Genomic DNA, 20,940 nt, shown 5'->3' with positions numbered 1-20,940 from the left:
GATTCCTTAACACGGGAAAGGAAATAGTAAATCAAGTCCAGGAAGTGCGAAGAGTCCCATATAGGATAAATCCAAGGAGAAACACGCCAAGACACATATTAATCAAACTATCAAAAATTAAATACAAAGGAAAAATATTAAAAACAGCGAGGGAAAAGCAACAAATAACATACAAGGGAATCCCTGCATGTTAACAGCTGATCTTACAGCAGAAACTCTGCAAGCCAGAAGGGAGTGGCAGGACATATTTAAAGTAATGAAAGGGAAAAACCTACAACCAAGATTACTCTACCCAGCAAGGATCTCATTCTGATTCGATGGAGAAATTAAAACCTTTACAGACAAGCAAAAGCTAAGAGAATTCAGCACCACCAAACCAGCTCTACAACACATGCTAAAGGAACTTCTCTAGGCAGGAACCACAAGAGAAGGAAAAGACCTATAAAAACAAAAAAAACAATTAAGAAAGTGGTAATAGGAACATACATATTGATAATTACCTTAAATGTAAATGGGTAAATGCTCAAACAAAAAGACACAGACTGGCCGAATGGACACAAAAACAAGACCCGTATATATGCTGTCTACAAGACACCCACTTCAGACCTAGGGCCACATACAGACTGAAAGTGAGGGAATGAAAAAAGATATTCCATGCAAATTGGAAATCAGAAGAAAGCTGGAGTATCAATACTCATATCAGATAAAATAGACTTTAAAATAAAGAATGTTACAAGACACAAAGAAGGACACTACATAATGATCAAGGGATCAATCCAAGAAGAAGATATAAAAATTGTAAATATTTATGCACCCAACATAGGAGCACTTCAATACACAAGGCAAATGCTAACAGCCATAAAAGGGGAAATCGACAGTAACACAATAATAGTGGGGGGACTTTAACACCCCATTTACACCAATGGACAGATCATCCAAAATGAAAATAAATAAGGAAACACAAGCTTTAAATGACATATTAGACCAGATGGACTGAATTGATATTTATAGGACATTCCATCCAAATACAACAGAATACAGTTTCTTCTCAAGTGCACATGGAACATTCTCCAGGCTAGATCATATCTTGGATTACAAATCAAGCCTTGGTAAATTTAAGAAAATTGGAATCCCATCAAGCGTCTTTTCCAACCACAACATATGAGACTAGATATCAATTACAGGGAAAAAAACGTAAAAAATACAAACACATGGAGGCTAAACAATATGCTACTAAGTAACCAAGAGATCACTGAAGAAATCAAAGAGGAAATCAAAAAATACGTGGAAAAAAATGACAATGAAAACAAAACGACCCAAAACCTATGGGATGCAGCAAAAGCAGTTCTAAGAGGGAAGTTTACAGCAATACAATCCTACCTCAAGAAACAAGAAAAATCTCAAATAAACAACCTGACCTTACACTTAAATCAATTAGAGACAGATGAACAAAAAAACCCCAAAGTTAGCAGAAGGAAAGAAATCATAAACATCAGATCAGAAATAAATGAAAAAGAAATGAAGGAAACAAACAAGGATCAATAAAACTAAAACGTGTTTCTTTGAGAAGATAAACAAAATTGATAAATCATTCTTGATTGGTAAGTTAAGAAAAAAAGGGGAGAAGACTCAAATCAACAGAATTAGAAAGGAGAAAGGAGAAGTAACAACTGACACTGCAGAAATACAAAGGATCATGAGAGACAACTACAAGCAACTATATGCCAATAAAATGGACAACGTGGAAGAAATGGACAAATTCTTAGAAAAGTACAGCCTTCCAAGACTGAACCAAGAAGAAGCAGAAAATATGAACAGATCAATCACAAGCACTGAAATTGAAACTGTGATTAAAAATCTTCCAACAAACAAAAGTCTAGGACCAGATGGCTTCACAGATGAATTCTATAAAACATTTAGAGAAGAGCTAACACCTGTCCTTCTCAAACTCTTCCAAAATATAGCAGAAGGAGGAACGCTCCAAAACTCATTCTGTGAGGCCACCATCACCCTAGTACCAAAACCAGACAAAGATTTCACAAAAAAAGAAAACTACAGGCCAAAATCCTCAACAAAATACTAGCAAACAGAATCCAGCAGCACATTAAAAGGATCATACACCATGATCAAGTGGGGTTTATCCCAGGAATGCAAGTATTCTTCAATATATGCAAATAAATCAATGTGATACACCATATTAACAAATTGAAGGATAAAAAACCATATGATAATCTCAATAGATGCAGAAAAAGCTTTTGACAAAATTCAACACCCATTTATGATAAAAACTCTCCAGAAAGTGGGTATAGAGGGAACCTACCTCAACATAATAAAGGCCACATATGACAAACCCACAGCCAACATCATTCTCAAAGGTGAAAAACTGAAACATTTCCTCTAACATCAAGAACAAGACAAGGACGTCCACTCTCGCCACTATTATTCAACATAGTTTTGGAAGTTCTAGCCACGGCAATCAGAGAAGAAAAAGAAATAAAAGGAATCCAAATTAGAAAAGAAGAAGTAAAGCTGTCACTGTTTGCAGATGACATGATATTATACATAGAGAATCCTAAAGATGCTACCAGAAAACTACTAGAGCTAATCAATGAATTTGGTAAAGTAGCAGGATACAATATTAATGCACAGAAATCTCTTGCATTCCTATACACTAACAATGAAAAATCTGAAAGAGGAACTAAGGAAACACTCCCATTCACCTCTGCAACAAAAAGAATAAAATAACTAGGAATAAACCTACCTAAGGAGACAAAAGACCTGGATACAGAAAACTGTAAGACACTGATGAAAGAAAGTAAAGACGATACAAACTGATGAAGAGATATACCATGCTCTTGGATTGGAAGAATCAACATTGTGAAAATGACTATACTACCCGAAGCAATCTAAAGATTCAGTGCAATCCCTATCAAACTATCAATGCCATTTTTCAGCGAACTAGAACAAAAAATTTTTACAATCTGTATGGAAGCACAAAAGACCCCAAATAGCCAAAGCAACCTTGAGAAAGAAAAATGGAGCTGGACGAATCAGACTCCCTGACTTCAGACTATACTACAAAGCTACAGGAGTCAAGACAATATGGTACTGGCACAAAAACAGAAATATGGATCAATGGAACAGGATAGAAAGCCTAGAGATAAACCCACACACATATGGTCACCTTATCTTTGACAAAGGAGGCAAGAATATACGATGGAGAAAAGACAGCCTCTTCAATAAGTGGTGCTGGGAAAACTGGACAGTTATATGTAAAAGAATGAAATTAGAACACTTCCTAACACCATACACAAAAATGAACTCAAAATGGATTAAAGACCTAAATGTAAGGCCAGACACTATATATTTTCCTCTTAGAGGAAAACATAGGCAGAACACTCTATGACATAAATCACAGCAAGATCCTTTTTGACCCACCTCCTAGAGAAATGGAAATAAAAACAAAAATAAACAAATGGGGCCTAATGAAACTTAAAAGCTTTTGCACAGCAAAGGAAACCATAAACAAGACGAAAAGACAACCCTCAGAATGGGAGAAAATATTTGCAAACGAAGCAACTGACAAAGAATTAATCTCCAAAATATACAAGCAGCTCATGCAGCTCAATGTCAAAAAAACAAACAATCCAACCCAAAAATGGGCAGAAGACCTAAACAGACATTTCTCCAAAGAAGATATACAGACTGCCAACAAACACATAAAAGGATGCTCAACATCACTAATCATTAGAGAAATGCAAATCAAAACCACAATGAGGTATCAACTCACACCAATCACAATGGCCATCATCAGAAAATCTACAAACAGTAAATGCTGGAGAGGGTGTGGAGAAAAGGGAATCTTCTTGCACTGTTGGTGGGAATGTAAATTGATACAGCCACCATGGAGAAAAGTATGGAGGTTCCAAAAGACTAAAAATAAAACTACCATATGACACAGCAATCCCACGACTGGGCATATACCCTGAGAGAACCATATTTCAAAAAGAGACATGTACCACAATGTTCATTGCAGCACTATCTACAATAGCCAGGACATGGAATCAACCTAAGTGTCCATCAACAGATGAATGGATAAAGAAGATGTGGCACATATATACAATGGAATATTAGTCATAAAAATAAAGGAAATTGAGTTAGTTGTAATGAGGTGGATGAACCTAGAGTCTGTCACACAGAGTGAAGTAAGTCAGAATCTAAGAAAAAAAAAATGGTTCTGATGAACCTAGGGGCAGGACAGAAATAAAGACGCAGATGTAGAGAATGGACTTGAGGACATGGAGGGGGAAAGGGGAAGCTGGGACAAAGTGAGAGAGTAGCACTGACATATATACACTACCAAATGTAAAATAGATAGCTAGTGGGAAGCAGCTGCATAGCACAGGGAGGTCAGCTCAGTGTTTTGTGACCACCTACAGGGGTGGGATAGGAAGGGTGGGAGGGAGGCTCAAGAGGGAGGGGATATGGGGATATATGTATACATATAGCTGATTCACTTTGTTATACATCAGAAACTAACAAAACATTGTAAGGCAATTATACTCTAATAAAGCTGTAAATTAATTAATTAATTAATTAAATAGACTTAATCCCTAATACAGTTGACCCTTGAACAATATGGGTTTGTATTGCATAGGTCCACTTATACATGGATTTTTTTCAGTAGTATATACTGTTGTACTACACCATCTGTGTTGGTTGAATCCATGCATGCAGAGCGCCGCAAACAGAGAACTGCAAATACAGAGGGCCAACTGTAAGTTACATGTGGATTTTCAACTGTGTGGAGGGTCAGCACTCCAACCCTCAGGTTGTCCAAGGGTCAACTGTATATCAATAATTACATTTACTGTAAATGGCCTAAATATACCAATTAAAAGACAGAGATTGTTAGGGTAGACTGATAAAGATGATTCAACTAATCACTATATTGTCCATGTGTAATATACTTAAATAAATTTTTAAAAAGATGACCCAACTATATATGCTATTAGAAACTCACTTCAAACATAATAATTGTCTTAGTTCATTTGGGCTGCTATAACAAAATACCATAGATGGGGTGGCTTATAAACAACAAATATTTCTTACAGTTCTGGAGGCTGGGCAGTCCAAGATCAAGGCATGATAGATTTGGTGTCTGGTGAAATGGGCAAGGGACCTCTCTGGGGTCTCTTTTATAAAGACACTAATCTCATTCATGAGGCAGAGCCATGATGACCTACTCACCTTCCAAGGGCTCCACCTCCAAATACCAACACACTGTGGATTAGATTATAATACATGAACGGGGGGGCACAAATATTGTCTATAGCAGTGAGGCAGGTAGGTTGAAAGTAAAAGGATGGAAAAAGCTATACCATGCAAAACATTGCTCAGAAGAAAATAGGAGTGGATATATTCATATCAGATAAAGTAGACTTCAGAACAAAGAAAACTACCAGAGACAGAGAGATTCATTATATAATGATAAAAGGGTCAACCCGTCTAGAATACACAGCAATCTTGATTGTGTATGCACTACACAAGAAAGCTACAGAATATATAATGCAAAAACTGATAGAAACAGAAGGAGAAATAGACAAATTCACAATTACAGTTGGAGACCTCAACACCTTTCTCTCAACAATTAATAGAGAAACTAGACAGAGAATCAGTAAGGATACAGCCAACAATACCATCAATCAACAGAGTCTAATCAACAGAATCTAGTTCCACCCAACAACAGGAAAATACACATTCTTTTCCAGTATCTATGGATCATATACCAAGATAGACCATATCATAGGCCGTGAAACAAACTTTAACATATTTAAAATAATTGAAACCATAGAGGGAAAAGAACTTTTAGAACTGATAAAAAATTTGCAGAGTGGTCTGTTATAAAATAAATATACAAAAAGCAATAACAATATTCACTTAAACTATGGTATCAAAATAATCCTATTCACAGCAACAATAAACAAAATAAAATATCTAGTATATACTCAACAGCAATTGTGCTGGAGTTATGTGAGAAAAACCATAAAGTCTCACAGAGAACTAAATTTTGTAGATATATACAAGATTACCCAAAAATTTATATGGAAAGGTAAAGAAACCAGAATAGCTGAAACAATTCTAAACACAAGAATATAGTGGGATGAATCAGTCTACTCAATTTCAAGACATTATACTCAAATAAGTAGATTTAATATTGGAAGAAATCCATTAATCCTCAGATAAATCTCCAAATACAAAACAATTCCAATACAATTCTTACAGAATTTACTTGGGAAAAGACACACCTGATTCAGCCAAGAACATTTTGCAAAGGGTAATAGGGTGAGACTTACCATACCAAATATTGACATGTATGATATAGTTTCAGTAATTAAAAGTATTTTAGGGTGGAGGATTACACAGACAAGTGGAAGAGAATAGAAAGTACATAATCAGATCCATGCATATGTACAAATTTAGTATGAGTTTATGTATGTAAAACAATTGTTTCATATATTTTGATGGGTTTTCTAGTTGTGGCAGGAGGGTAAATCAAGCCCTGCATCTCCCTTATGCTAGAAACAGGCATCCTCTGGCTGCTTTCAGAGAATAGACTGTGGGGGGTCCAGGCCATAAAGGGGAGACAGCTCTGGGGCTCTTTGATGATCCAGACAAGAGCTGTGGTTTGAAAGAGGAGAGTTGGGGGCATGGGGAGGTTCTGTGAAAAGTGCCCGGATTTAAGTGGATTTTGAAGAAAGAACCAACAGAACTTGCTAATGGATTAGATGTGTGGGTGAGAAAGAGTGGACTGCAGCATGACTGAGCAACTGGAAAAATAGAGTCCTGAGCTGGGCAAGCCTGCAGAAGGCATAGGATACAGGGTGGTTCAGACTGATTCATATCAGATATCCAGGTGAAGATGCTGAGTGGGCAGAAACTACAGTGCATGCATATAAACATACACATCTGTATTTTCAAGTTTTCCATAATGAATTATACTATTTTTGTATTATTTTATCGGAAAAAGTCATTTTAAAAGTCATTGGCGGGCTTCTCTGGCGGCACAGTGGTTGAGAGTCTGCCTGCCGATGCAGGGGACGTGGGCTCGTGCCCTGGTCCGGGAGGATCCCACATGCCGCAGAGCGGCTGGGCCCGTGAGCCATGGCCACTGAGCCTGCGCGTCCGGAGCCTGTGCTCCACAACAGGAGAGGCCACAACAGTGAGAGGCCCGCATACCACAAAAAAAAAAAAAAAAAAAAAAAAGTCATTGGCTATATTTTACTAATTTCAGAACTTCCAAATTATCATCATTTCTAATTTAGCAGATTTGCCCCCCTAACAGCTCAGAAGAGGTTGAGAAATGCATGTGAGCTTCCTTGAGCAAGCAGTCAGTTACGGAGATGACTCACGGGGGCCCTGGAGAAATCCTCTGCAGAAGGAAGAAGGGGCTTAACCTCCACACCACCCGGCGGCACAGTGACAGCCCAAACCACCACTGAGGAAGGATCCAGCCCCCTAAGTTTTTCTTTTCCTTTCTTTAAGCAGAGAACCCAAAGTGGAGGAAGATCGTTTTGTCCTCATCGAGGACAAAATGGCAGCTTAAAAGTGGTGGGGACTTAGACCAAGCATCCAGGTAAGGAAGCAGGTTGGATTCCACAAACATTGATTACTTGCTACTTGCCAGGGATATGAACTACAAACAGGGTCATAACAAGGAATGTGCAATGCAGTAGGGAAAAAAATTAAAATCATGAACAGGAAGGGAAAAGGAAAGGAATGAACATGTATTAGTAACCACTCATTTGCCACTAATTTCATCACAACTAGGCTATGAGTCAGGAGTCCAGGCTTGCAGAGGGGGAAGAGGCAAACACTCCAACACAAATGCCCAGATGCAGGGGTGAGTCCAAAACATTTAACAACAGACTGGTGAGAGCATCCTGGCCAATCACCAGTCCTGCCCAGGCGGGTGGTGGGGAAGTCCACTGAGAAATGAACTTACACTTTGTCCTAAAGGATAACCGTAAGTTTCTTACAGGCAAGTAACCTCTCTGACTTCAGTTTTCCAGAAGCCTGAGTTCCTTGAGGAGACCAAGAGTAGGGAAAAGAAGCAAGAGGGGCAAAGGCTAAATCTGGGGGATGGAGCAGGGCACAAACAGAGCACAAGTTGCCCACCTGGGGAGGGACTGAGTCAGCAGGTGCCATAGCAGTGGGAAAAGCTAGGCCCCATTGGGAGGTACCAGCTCAGTGTACCCCAGAGGCTGGAAGTTGAACCCCAGGCTACCAGCTTTGGCCATGCTCCCAGGACCAAGCTCATGATAGAAGCTGCAGAGCTACCTGCCTTCAAGGGAGCTTGGAAATGAGGCCACTGGGGTGACTGAGAGACTGAAAATGAGTCTCTTCCCCCATTGTCCAGGCGCCAAGGAAGCTTCCCAGATCCTGGGAAGGAGGACACTTTATTCCCACTCCCCAGGATGAATGGAGTCAAATTTCCCTAACCCAGCCACGTGGGAATTCAGAATTCAATTTATTTTGATTTAAAGGGAATAAAAGGAAGCTTCATTTCTTTTACACGGGGGTCTATGGACTAAGATGAATACCCTTTCATAGAGGTTTCACAGCCCCCTAGTCATTTATTTATGGAGCAAAACTGGACGGGGTGAGTAGAAGAGATGTTCAACTGGGGCTATGGTTTTATAGCTCTCCAAGGACAGCTTCCTACATTCTACAAATAATGTTCTCACTGCTGCTATGGGCAGCCTCTGGACTGGCTGTTGGCAACACAAACTTAATGAGGAAATGGGCCCTGCCATTAGGGACATCAGTCTGGAGGAAGAGGCAGATGTGCCCACAAATGATTCCTGAGCTCCTTGTGGCTGAAACAGACACAATTCAAGAGTTGGGTTTGTCACTATTCATCTGAGAAGACCCTTCTTGCTTGGTCAGTGGTCAGTAATAAGGCATCGCTACCCAGAGGCAGGTTCCTGCATTGTAAGCTAAAAACCTTCAAGGACATAAACAGACTCAAGGGTACGCCTGCATAATTCAGTCCAATTCAGTGCTAGTTATGGCATCTCATACTGAGAACTCTGCTCTCTAAAGGACTCTATGACCAATAAATATTGTGAAATTATAGGAAAATTCCAGGATCCCTAACAAACAGTGAAGCAGAATGGTAACAGAGGATTAGGACCTAAAAGTCTTCATTAGGTTGCAATAAATAAAAAAAACAGTCTACATAAAAAAGTTATGTGCTTTTAAAACTATCTAAGATTCCCTGACCCAATATAGTGGACCAGGCAGATATGATTTTTGTTCTCTTTGTATCTCAGTCCCATCTGGAAATAAAACAATACTTAAATGGGCTCAATCAAGAGTTTAATAAAGAGATTATTTACAAAGATGTGGGCGGGGTGTAGGAAAACCCATAAACGATAGGTGGTGCCCTAGGGCCAGAAAGACCAGGGTCCTTTGCCACACCTGCCTGAAGAAGCAAGGCTACTTCAGTCTGGAGCCAGAGGCCTATGTGAAGAGGGCCACCTGGTAAAAGCTGTGGCTGTTAGTAGGGGGCTCAGCCAGCCCAAGGCAACCTCACAGGGAGGGAGCTGAAGGAATAAATACTATGGCCTCACCCTTTCCTCCCTCTGATCTTCTGCTGGGCTCCCCATTGGCTGGATCCAACCAGACACAGAGGGCAGGGAAGGTGGTTAATGTAACTCTACAGGTCAGCCACCTGGAACAAAAGTCAGGGTAGAAGAGGGTGAGGAGTAGATGGGAAGGGGTGGTAAATGGAAGACATCTGACACACTCTTCCTCCTGAGCCCCCAGGGAAATGATGGTAGAAGAACAGAAAAGATTCATTCCCACACTATGCAGAGAATACGAGAGGGATCACTGGTGGACCAGAGATTTCCACAAAGGTTTGGTTGAAAGGAATGGACGATGTGAGTTAGCTGGGGAGGTAGGGCAGAGAAAGCTGTGATTTGAACATAGATGGGAGGCCTGTAGCTGTGAGTAGGAAACTAGCCATAGGAGATTCTAGACTCAGAATTGTCAAGCTTGACAACCACAGAGTGAGCACTGGGGCCGGAAATAGGGAAATTAATTAAAGGGTCTGGATTCTGAATGATCTGCCATCTGCCTACTCAAATCCAAATGTGAAAAAAACAGCAGTTGGGGCTTCCCTGGTGGCGCAGTGGTTGAGAGTCCGCCTGCCGATGCAGGGGACACAGGTTCGTGCCCCGGTCCGGGAAGATTCCACATGCTGCGGAGTGGCTGGGCCCGTGAGCCATGGCTGCTGAGCCTGCACGTCCGGAGCCTGTGCTCCACAACGGGAGAGGCCATAACAGTGAGAGGCCCGCGTACCGCAAAAAAAAAAAAAATGCAGTCATGCATTCATGCTGCCCTTGAGCATATGGACATAACATCAGCCTTTAAGGTAAGAGGATCTCTCAAAGGTTCAGCAAGCTAAATGTAAAAGACCCAGCATAAATACATCACTGTGAAATTTCAGAATACCAATAAGAAAGATTTGAAAAGACTCCTAGAAGAAAAAAGAGTTAGCTATTAAAAAAAAAAACTAGAATCAGACTCACATTAGATTTCTCATCAACAATACTAGACACTTGAGGACAATAGAGCATGACCTTCAAATTGCTGATGGATATTTAGATCTAGAATTCTATACCCAGCCAAATTATCAATAAAGTTTGAGGACAGAACAAAGCACTTTTCAGACATGCAAACACTCAGAGAGTTTGCCTCCCATGTACCTCTTCTGAAGAAGTCACTTAAGGAGTTAATCCTGTATTCATGGGTCTGGTTGATAGAGAAGAAGACATGGAACTGAGAGGGCAGGAAGGAACCAGAATGTCAGCTATATAGCAGCCAGAGATGCCACCAGCCCTGCCTGGAGCAGGAAGACAGCAGGTTTTGGAAGGGAGGTATCCAGGAAAAGATGTGGGGGGATTCCATAAGAGAGTATGACTGGGCTTCATAATAACTGAGAATATTAAAAATGCACAGAATGCAAGGCCAAAAAAGAAAAGATAACTAGAAAACTCTAAGAAAAACTAACATCTGCACCATAGAATCATAACAAAATATGGTAAAATTGGAGCAGATGTGAGCAGAAGTCAGTGAATGTGATAAAAGAGTTGAATGAATTCTAAGTAATGGAGAAAATAACCTGGAAACTATAGTAATATAATGAATAAAATATGTTTCTTCTATCACCGAGAATAAAGAAAGGTAACCAGCAAAGGGGGTGGAGAAAATACACAAGAAAGGTATAATCTAAATATAACATAGAGGAAAACATGACGTGACTGTGAGCAATTAGTCGAGTACAAGAACAAATTCTTTTGAACATTCTTCTGTGACTAGCACAAGAGTGGGGTTCCTGGAATCACTGGGAAGGAATGTTGTCACAGAAACATAGTTTCTTCTTAGCTCTAAGGCAAACAATATTTACTCTTTATAATGGACATGTACTTACTGCCTAGAACTCTTTCCCCAGATATCCACATGGATTATTCCCTTACCTCCTTCAGAACTTCACTCAAATATCACCTTTTAGAGAGATCTTTTCTGACCATTCTGTCTAAATTACAAAACACACAGGTGTGTGTGCACACGTGTACACAAACACACACACACACACACACACACACACACACACACACTCCCTGTACCCTTTCCTAGCTTAATTTTTCTCCTAAACACAATGATCATACTAAACATTTTACTTCTTTATCTTGTTTATTTTCTGTCTCCACCTCACCACGAACGCCCCCACTAGAAAGCATGTTCTACAAGGGCAGGGATTTTTCTTTACTATTGTATTCATTGCTGTTTCCCCAGCACCAAGGACAGGGGCTAGCTCATGCTAGGTCCACAATAAATATTTGTTGCATTCATAAGTGTTGAATCAAGCCATAGGCAAGTCACAGAAACCATAATTGTGTCTATGTGATAGAAATTAAATGGCATTATGCTTGGCAATGCAAAAATGAAGGCACAGCATACAGAAGTGGGGGGGGAAGGCAAAAAAAAAATAAAAGAGGGAGAAGGAAAGTTAAAAGTGCTAATATTCTCTTTTTACTGTGTGGATAATTAAGATACTGTCCAGAGTTGATGAATAAGAAATATAGGTTTAAGAAGGTTATCTAAAGTTACATAGGTGACAATTAAAATAACTAAAAACAGTGATGTAACTATATTGGTACAAGTGAACTATATTGGTATGGAGGTGAAAGACGTAAATTAAGTTAAATTTCATATAACATAGCAAAAATCCACTAGATAATTCTAAAGTTGAGACATTCAGACATAAGCATAGTATTTCAAGTACAGAAATAACTGCAAAAGACCTTTTACTAGAAATGGTTAAACATGATTGCTGTGAAATTGTGGTTTAAATTATGAAAGACTACATTGTATCAGACTACCACTTCTGTAGATAATAATTATAAACTCTGGACAAAATGTTTGAAAAACTATTTGAAGGCACTAGAAAGTGACCTGAAGCAGGCATAAAGAGGAGGGGATTCAAGGCTTGAAATAAGGGAATTGTACTGGGTGAGATTAATGTTCTTATTAATTTTCCCCAAAGGCACTCCCTAGTCTGTATGGGGTGGAGCAGCTAGAACTGAAGTAGAAAGCCTGAGTTGGCTTGAAGTGTTAGAGTTTGAAGCAGCCAGAGAAGCTGAAAATTCAGAGGGAAAAAGCCAGGTGGGAAAAAAGGAACCACAGAATGGGGAGTCACCAAATTTGCATATAAACTCCCCTCAAATGCTTAGCTCACCCTGAACTGTGAATGTGCAGGGAAACTCTAAGAAGCCTGCTGAAAAGCAGCAGCTGAGAGAGTAGAGATTTCAGCTTTCACCCACTGCAAGGGAGACAATTTGAGTTTAGAATCCTCCCAAGTTAGAGGGATTTGGTCAACACTCAGGCTTTCCAAATAACAAAGTCTCAATGAACTCTGAGATAATATCAAGTGGTCTAACAATGTATGCAACTGAAGTTCCAGAAGGAGCGGGTGAGGAGCAGAAAATAATTGAGAAAATATAACACTGTTCACTGATGCCTCGTAAGAAATAATGGAGGCCAGCTGACAATGGAATTACATCTCTAAAGTGTTGAAGAAAAATGCTGTCAACACTGCATTCTATATTCAGTGAAAATACCCTCCAAAAATGAGACGAAAACTATTTTCAGATAAATGAAAGCTAAAAGAATTTGTCGTTAGACTTTTAATACAAGAAATGCTAAAGGAAGTTCTTCAGGCTAAAGGAAAGTGATACCCAATGAAAACCTGAATCTATAGGAAAGAATAAGCAAACTAGAAATGGTAAATAACTTTGTAAACATACAAGACTTTTCTCTTGCCATATTTACTTTAAAAACTGTTTAAAGTAAAATAATAGCACTGTAAGGTGGGGCTTATAAGATTTAGAGAAATAAAAGATATAACAATAGCATAAAGGATGAGGTGGGAGAGTGAATAAATGGAATGATTCAATTTTAAAGTTATTTAATTTGTGACGTGTGAAGTATGAATTGTGATGTGGGAAGTATAAGGTGTGAAATGAGAAGTGGTAGATGTGAACAATGGTACAATGTAATTCTAAATAGGTTTTAATACATCAAGGATACATATTGTCAGCCTTAGAACAGCCACTAATATATAATAAAAATAGGTGTAACTAAAAAGTCAATAGTAGAAATAAAATAAAATCTGAAAACATTCAATTAATCCAAAAGAAGGCAGGATAAAAGGATCAAAGGAATGAAGGCCAAAAGAAGAAAACAACAAATCACGAGACAGTAGACTTAAACTCAAACCACACCAATAATTGCATTAAATGTAAATGAAGTACTTTTAACGTCAGAAAAGCAGACTTCAAGGCAAAGAGTATTACTAAAGAAAAAATGGAATATTTCATAATTATAGAGGAGCAATTCATCAGGAAGCTATAATTCTCCTAAATGTGTATGTACCTAATAACAGAGCTTCAAAATACATGAAGCAAAAATGACAAAAATAAAGGGAGAAATCAACAACTACACAAAAATTAATTTGAAATGGATCATAGACATAAACTTATAAGATAAACCACAAAACTTCTATAGAGAACATCGGAGAAAATCTTCATAACCTTAAGTAGACTGTGATATAGATTTATAATAAAAAATATATATTTGGTCTTCACCCCGTTTCTGACACAGAGCTCCTAAAACCCTTGGAATATCCTGTAGTGAGAGGTAAAGGTGTCTCTTTATGTTATTAAGGTGCTTTTGGAAAGCACCTAAGGATGGAGGCTGGCGGCCAGGGGAACCAACCACGTGATTAGAGGGTTGGAACTTTCAGTCCCATCCCCCTTACCTCTGGGGAAGTGAGAGGGGCTGGAGGTTGAATCACTCGCCAATGGCCAAGGATTTAATCAATCGTGCCTATGTAATGCGGCCTCCATTAAAACCTGAAAGGATGGGGTTTGGAGAGCTGCCAAGCTGGGGAACCAGAACACTTCCATCCGCCACCTTGGCAGGCCCAAACTCCAGGAGGATAAAGCTCCTTTGTTCAATACCTCGCCCTGTGTATCTCTTCATCTGGCTGTTGATTCATATCCTTTAATATCCTTTGTAACAAACCAGCAGTCTAGTGAATAAATGGGTTTCCTGAGTTCTGTGAGCCACTCTAACAAATTAATCACACCCAAGGAGAGGGTTGTGGGAACTTCCAATCTGTAGCGGTTTGGTCAGTCAGAAGCACAGGTTAACAACCTGGGCTTGCAATTGGTTGTGGGCTTGCAAGTGGAGGGTGGTCTTGTGGGACTGAGCTCTTAACCTATGCACTCTGACCCTATCTCCAGGTAGATAGTGTCAGAATTGAGTTGACTGTAGGACACCAGTGGGTGTAGGAGCATTGCTTGTTGGTGCAGGAAACACTCCCAGACAACACTGGAATTGGGGTGCAGGACAAATATAGGCAAAGATTTCTAAGAACACAAAAAGCACTAACAATAAAAGAAAAAAATTGATAACATGCACTTCATCAAAATTAAAACTTTTTTCTACCAAAAGACTGAATGCTCTCCTCCTAAGATTGAGAACAAGACAAGGATGTCTATTCTTAACATTGTACCAGAGGTTCTGGACAGGGAAATAAGGCAAGAAAATGAAATAAAAGGCATCCAGACTGAAAAGGCAGAAATAAACTATCTTTATGCTCAGGCAACATAATCTTGTATATAGAAAACCCTATGAAATCCACTTAAAAAAAAAAAGAGGACTACAACTAATAAGTGAGTATAGCAAGTTTGCAGGATAGAAGATCAACATACAAAAAATAAAAATGATCAACAAACAAAAATCAATTTTACTTCTATGTGCTAGCAATGAACATCTGAAATGAAATTAAGACAGCAGTTCCATTCATAATAGTATCAAAAAGAAAAATATTTAGAAATAAATTTAACAGAAGAAGTGTAAAACTTATACTCTGAAAGTATAAAACATTATTGAAAGAAATTAAAGAAGACGATCTAAACAAATGGAGAGACGTTACATCTTCATGGACTGGGAGACTCAGTATTGTTAACATGGCAATTTTCTGCCAACTGATCTGTCTCAATATAATCCGTATCAGAATCCCAGCAGGCCTTTTTTTTTTTTTTTTTGGCAGAAATTGACAAGCTGATCTAAAATTCATATGGAAATGAAAAATGACACAAAATAGCTAAAATAATCCGGAAAAAGAAAGTTGGAGAACTTATACATCCCAATTTCAAAACTTACTACAAAGCTACCATAAATCAACATAGTGCAGTACTGGCATAAGGATGGACATTTAGATCAATGGAAGAGAACCGAGACTCCAGAAATAAGCCTTTACATTCACAGTCAACTGATTTTCATCAAGGGTACCAAGACAATTTAATGGGGGAAAGAACAGTCTTTTCAACAAATGGTGCTGGGACAACTGGATAGCCACACACAAAAGGATGTATTTGGACCCTTACCTCACACAATACACAAAATGTAACTCAGAATACATCAAGACCTAAATGTAAAAATTGAAACTATAAAACTCTTAGAAAAAAGCAGAGGAGTAAATATTAGTACCTTGGTTAGGCAATGATTTCTTAGAAATGATATTAAAAGCATAAGGGATAAAATTTTTTAAAAACTGATAAATTGGACTTCATTACTCCCTCTAGTGGATTTAAAATATAACCATATTTATAACTATTTCACCTTTTTGGAAAGAGTAGAAAAAGAAATTTCTATAGCAATCACTCTAATCAGTAGTCATTTTAACAGTCACTATGGTGAATTAATTTTGACAAGAAGGGGCATGAGGGCATTTTCTGGAGTGACAGAAATGACCTGTACCTTGAGTGTGCTGGTAGTCACACAACTGTACCAATTAATCAAAACCAATTTATTTGAAGACTTTCAACTATGCGTTTCACTGTATGTAAATTTTACCCCAATAAAAATTTTATTTTATAAAGTGATAGCTCTGAGGAGTGACATGAGCAGAAGAGAAGAGGAGCCCAATGCTGTGCTTTTCATTGCAAGCCCTTCAGTACTTCTTAACATTTGTAAAACACTGTGTATGAATTACTTTAAATTCTTTAAGTTTTGAAAAATGAAACACATTAAATTTGAAGCTTCTTATTATCATCACTTCATGGAAGACAGAAGTTGAGACGAAATCTCCTGTTTGGGAGGGTGTCATTTACCCGCCAAGCCAAAGCACTGGTCTGGGAGACCACCAGGACGTCCAAGAACAGAGACACGTTCTTGAAAGCTGCAGTAGAAATGAAGTTGTCATCATTTATTCCCATTTATTGTGGGGCTACCACACCAAACACACAATCTCTCAAAAAATGAAAGTCAGGATTTCAAAAGCTTCCTTTTTTTTTTAATGCTAAAGCTTATTTGCTTATCAAAATTGCCTCAGGATGGTAAGCAGAATTAGAAAATTAAGGAATTACATTAGAAGGGAGAGAAAGAAGTAGGACAAATGTGTGAAAGTATAGAGCACTCCCCTCTGTCACCGAAAAGCTGGTTTAAAGTTTAAATCAACCACCCAGCAACATTCGCAAATAAAAAGGAAGATTTAAAATACCACGGCTGTTGAATTTCGGTAATACTATTACCACAAATTTATTTACTAACTCAATGACAAACAAATCTTTTTCATTAAAAGTACAAATCTGTACAGCATTACTCCCTCTAGTGGCTCTAAAAAATAATCATAGTTGTAACGATTTCATCTTTTTTGGAATAGTAAAAGAAATTTCTGTAATGATCATTCTGATTGGTGGTTATTTTAATGATCACCACAGTGAATTAATTTTGCTTTCCTGTACAGTGTGCTTTTTTCCATTCCCTCTCCTCTAGGAAAAAGGTACTTAACATCTACCTGAATAATTAACCACACAGAAATCAGAATATGATAGACATTTCAAACATTACCTACAAGGATAAAAATCTGAAAACTATTGAAGGTTGTATGACACTCAGTATAAATCATAAATATTCAGAGAATTTCACAGTCACTTTTGAGTTAAACACAACTGAAAGAGCCATTTCAACAGCCTATTCACCCATGTGTCACAGCAAAGTATTCAAAATCGGGTGAGCAATCGTTTTTTAATGAGTAATGATTCAAGTTTCATATCTACTTATTTTTACAAAGTAAAATTTCAAATGTGATCTAATTATTCATTAGACTCTCAAATCAAATATTTTTTAGAAGTTTTTGGTGAACATTTTGTCATGCCACGACTACATTTTGCACTTGTGGACATATACATAACATATAAGTAACAAAACGACATGTTTTAGCTGGCATGACTTATGTTTCTAGACAACCAAGTTTACTGCAACTCTATTAGTCAGTCACGGCTGCCACTACTAGGGAACAGGCACCTTAAAGGGAGCAAAGATAATGACATTCAACTGAGCTGATCTCCAGCCTAACCTCAGCGAAATTTTGATAACTAGACTGCAAGCCCTGTGATTAGATGATTTGGGATAAGTTTTACTATTACAAATAACTGAATGGAGTTTCATATATCTTTCCAAAATGAAGAATTTGAAATGGCAACACCTCTTAGAAGTGCGGATCTTACAGAAGTGAATTTAGGTAAAATATTGATGACAAGGTTTCACACACTTAGGAAGTGACATTTAACAGCAGGCAAAGAGATACATTTCCCAACCAAAATCGAATGCCACCGCCATCAACAACCCCACAGAGGCTCAGCTACCTAAAATGGAAATGAAAATATAATGTATGGAAATATTCTCTTAGAAAAACTCCTTAAGGCTTCACATGTATTAATGTATTAGTTTGCAAACATTAAGATCAAAGCCAAAGCAACAAATACATCCTAAAAAGTTTTTCGTCAGATTTTTATTAACGATATACAAGTAGCAGGGCATAAAAAATTAATAGGCACAAGCCTTGAAATGTCAAACCCAATGATCTCAAGCCATGCTTACCTCCTTTGCTTTTTGTTTCAGTCTTGCTGGCTCTGGGTCTTCTTGCCTTGAGCGACTCTATATGGTTAAAAAAAAGAAAAAAGAAAGGGTAACAGATGGTTTAAGAGCCCCTCATCTGTTGCAGTAAGTTAAAAAATAGCAAAGGAAGGAGAATAGGATCCAAGGTGTCAAAAACGCAAGGCCTAAATTCATAGACGTGTAAGTTTAAGCCTTTAGGCTTACCCAATTAGCTGTTAAATATTCAGTTTTAAATAAAATCTACTCTAGGTTTAAAAAAATCAACCCACTTTACTTATAATATTGCTAACTATTAAGTTTCAAAATAAGTTTCTATTCTTTTTGAAGTATTTTAAATGCTGTACACGAAGTCCTTCTACACTCATTAGGCCCTCTATACAATTCTATGCCCCCAAATCTTTTCTTTCCAGGAAGCCCAACTCATCTGATAGAGAAGCAGCTACTACACAGCAGACAAAGAAATGTGCACATGTCCCACTTCCTGGATCCCAAAATATCCGGTGGTGCCAAACTTTCCATCCCCAAATCTCCTGGACAATGAAATCAATCCTTAATTGCTAACAGATCTTTGCACATCTATCACAGAAAAATGCCAGCAACATAAGGCAAGATTCCCTCCTTCCATGCTGGTTAGCATGTGCTGACATACTTGGGGCTTAAAGTAAAGAAGAAACAACAATTTTAAATATTTGATTTGAAATTCCAAAAGAAAGAAAATTTGCCTGATTCCTAATCTATATTTACTGGTAACACATTTGAAACAGACAGAATGAAGAATGACACGCTAAAGCCAAAATATACCCACTTAAACAGAGAACAGTGGCAGAGACCATCAGAGGAACCTGAATTTGGACACTGACACCAATGAGGAGTGATGGGAGGGGAGAGACAGCTTTACGGTTTGCAGAAAGAGCCTCCTGATGCTGGACTAACAGGGACTCCCCACCGCCTCCCCAGAGAGGAGCCCTGAGCTGCCCCATGACTGCTACCAGTGCCTGTCCCCAGTCCTGACTGCAGTGGCCGGACCCTCCCCTTCAAGCACACAGCTATCCCATGCAGCTTCTGATGTAGAAACTGCCTGCTTTTCCTTCTTTAGATAATCTGCACCAGATTCTCCCAGATACAACAGGATCTGCCGAACAAGATCAGGGGCTTGTCTCATCGCTCCCTCCTTCTTGCCATCACCAAAGCCTCCTTGCTTTGCTGTACAAAACCGGTGGGAAGAGGAATAAGAAAAAGAGAGGAGTAAGGAGGAGAAACAAATGAAGGCAGAAAACAAGAATCGCGTACTTCCTAGTTTTCAGGAGTGAGGAACTAAACGAATGGTGGTGCTATATCCTGAGATGGGGAAAGTCAGAAGAGGATAAGGAGTAACTCAAGAGTATGTTTTGGGACACACAAAGTTTGCTATATCAATTAGAGAGCCAGGGAAGGTGTCAAGTAGGCAGTCGTATATAGGTGTCAGGAACGCAGGGGAGAGCTACTGGCTAGAGATAAGACAACTGGGAATCATCATTTATATGAAACTTCCAGAATAGGTAAATCCATAGAGAAAGAAAGTAGACTAGTGGTTGCGAGGGCCTTTGGGAAGGAGGGAATGGGTAATGACGCTTAATAGGTATGGGGCTTCCTCTCGGGGTGCTGAAAATGTTTGGGAACTAGGTAGAAGAGATGGTTGCACAACACTGTGAATATACTAAATGCCATAGAATTGTACACTTTGAAACGATTAATGGTTAATTTGATGTTATATAAATTTTATCTCAATAAAAAAATAAATAAAAACATCTGAAGCATCAGTCCATAGATGGTATTTACCTACAGCCTACCTATCACCTACAGCCTGAGAGCAGACAGAGGTGAGAAGCTGCCTGAGGATGGAGCCCTGGGGGTACTGGAACATGTGGACATCAAGAAAAGGAGAAAGGTGGCCATAAAAACGAATGAAATAATGGCATTTGCAGCAACATGGATGGAGCTAGAGACTGTCGTACTGAGTGAAGTGAGACAGAGAAAGACAAATATCAATATCATATATCACATATATATGGAATCTAAAAAAGTGGTACCAATGAACTTATTTACAAAATAGAAATGGAGTCACAGTCGTAGAAAACAAACTTATGATTACCAGGGGGGAGAGGGAAGAGAGATAAATTGGGAGACTTGGATTGACATATATAAACAACTATATATAAAATAGATAACTAATAAGGACCTACTGTATAGCAACATGGAACTCTACTCAATACTCTGTAATGGCCTATATGGGAAAAGAGTCTAAAAAAGAGTGGATATATGTGTGTGTGTGTGTGTGTGTGTGTGTGTGTATAACTGATTCACTTTGCTGTACACCTGAAACTAACACAGCATTGTACATCAACTATACTCCAATAAAAA

The 20,940-nt window shown here is 38.6% G+C and overlaps 1 long non-coding RNA gene across 2 annotated transcripts in view; it reads right to left on the bottom strand.

Moving 5' to 3' along the window:
• Window positions 1–20,940, bottom strand: part of LOC137214333 (uncharacterized) — a 237,961-nt gene that overhangs the window by 95,132 nt on the left and 121,889 nt on the right. For both annotated transcript variants that reach the window (XR_010938861.1, XR_010938862.1), the window contains one exon: window positions 18,523–18,579. This is a non-coding gene — a long non-coding RNA (uncharacterized lncRNA). The remainder of the gene's footprint in view (window positions 1–18,522; window positions 18,580–20,940) is intronic.

The sequence above is a fragment of the Pseudorca crassidens genome, chromosome 20, assembly GCF_039906515.1.
Source record: "Pseudorca crassidens isolate mPseCra1 chromosome 20, mPseCra1.hap1, whole genome shotgun sequence".
Classification (NCBI taxonomy): domain Eukaryota; kingdom Metazoa; phylum Chordata; class Mammalia; order Artiodactyla; family Delphinidae; genus Pseudorca; species Pseudorca crassidens.
The sequence above is the reverse complement of the archived record's forward strand: the minus strand, read 5'-3'. Positions and strand labels throughout refer to the sequence as shown.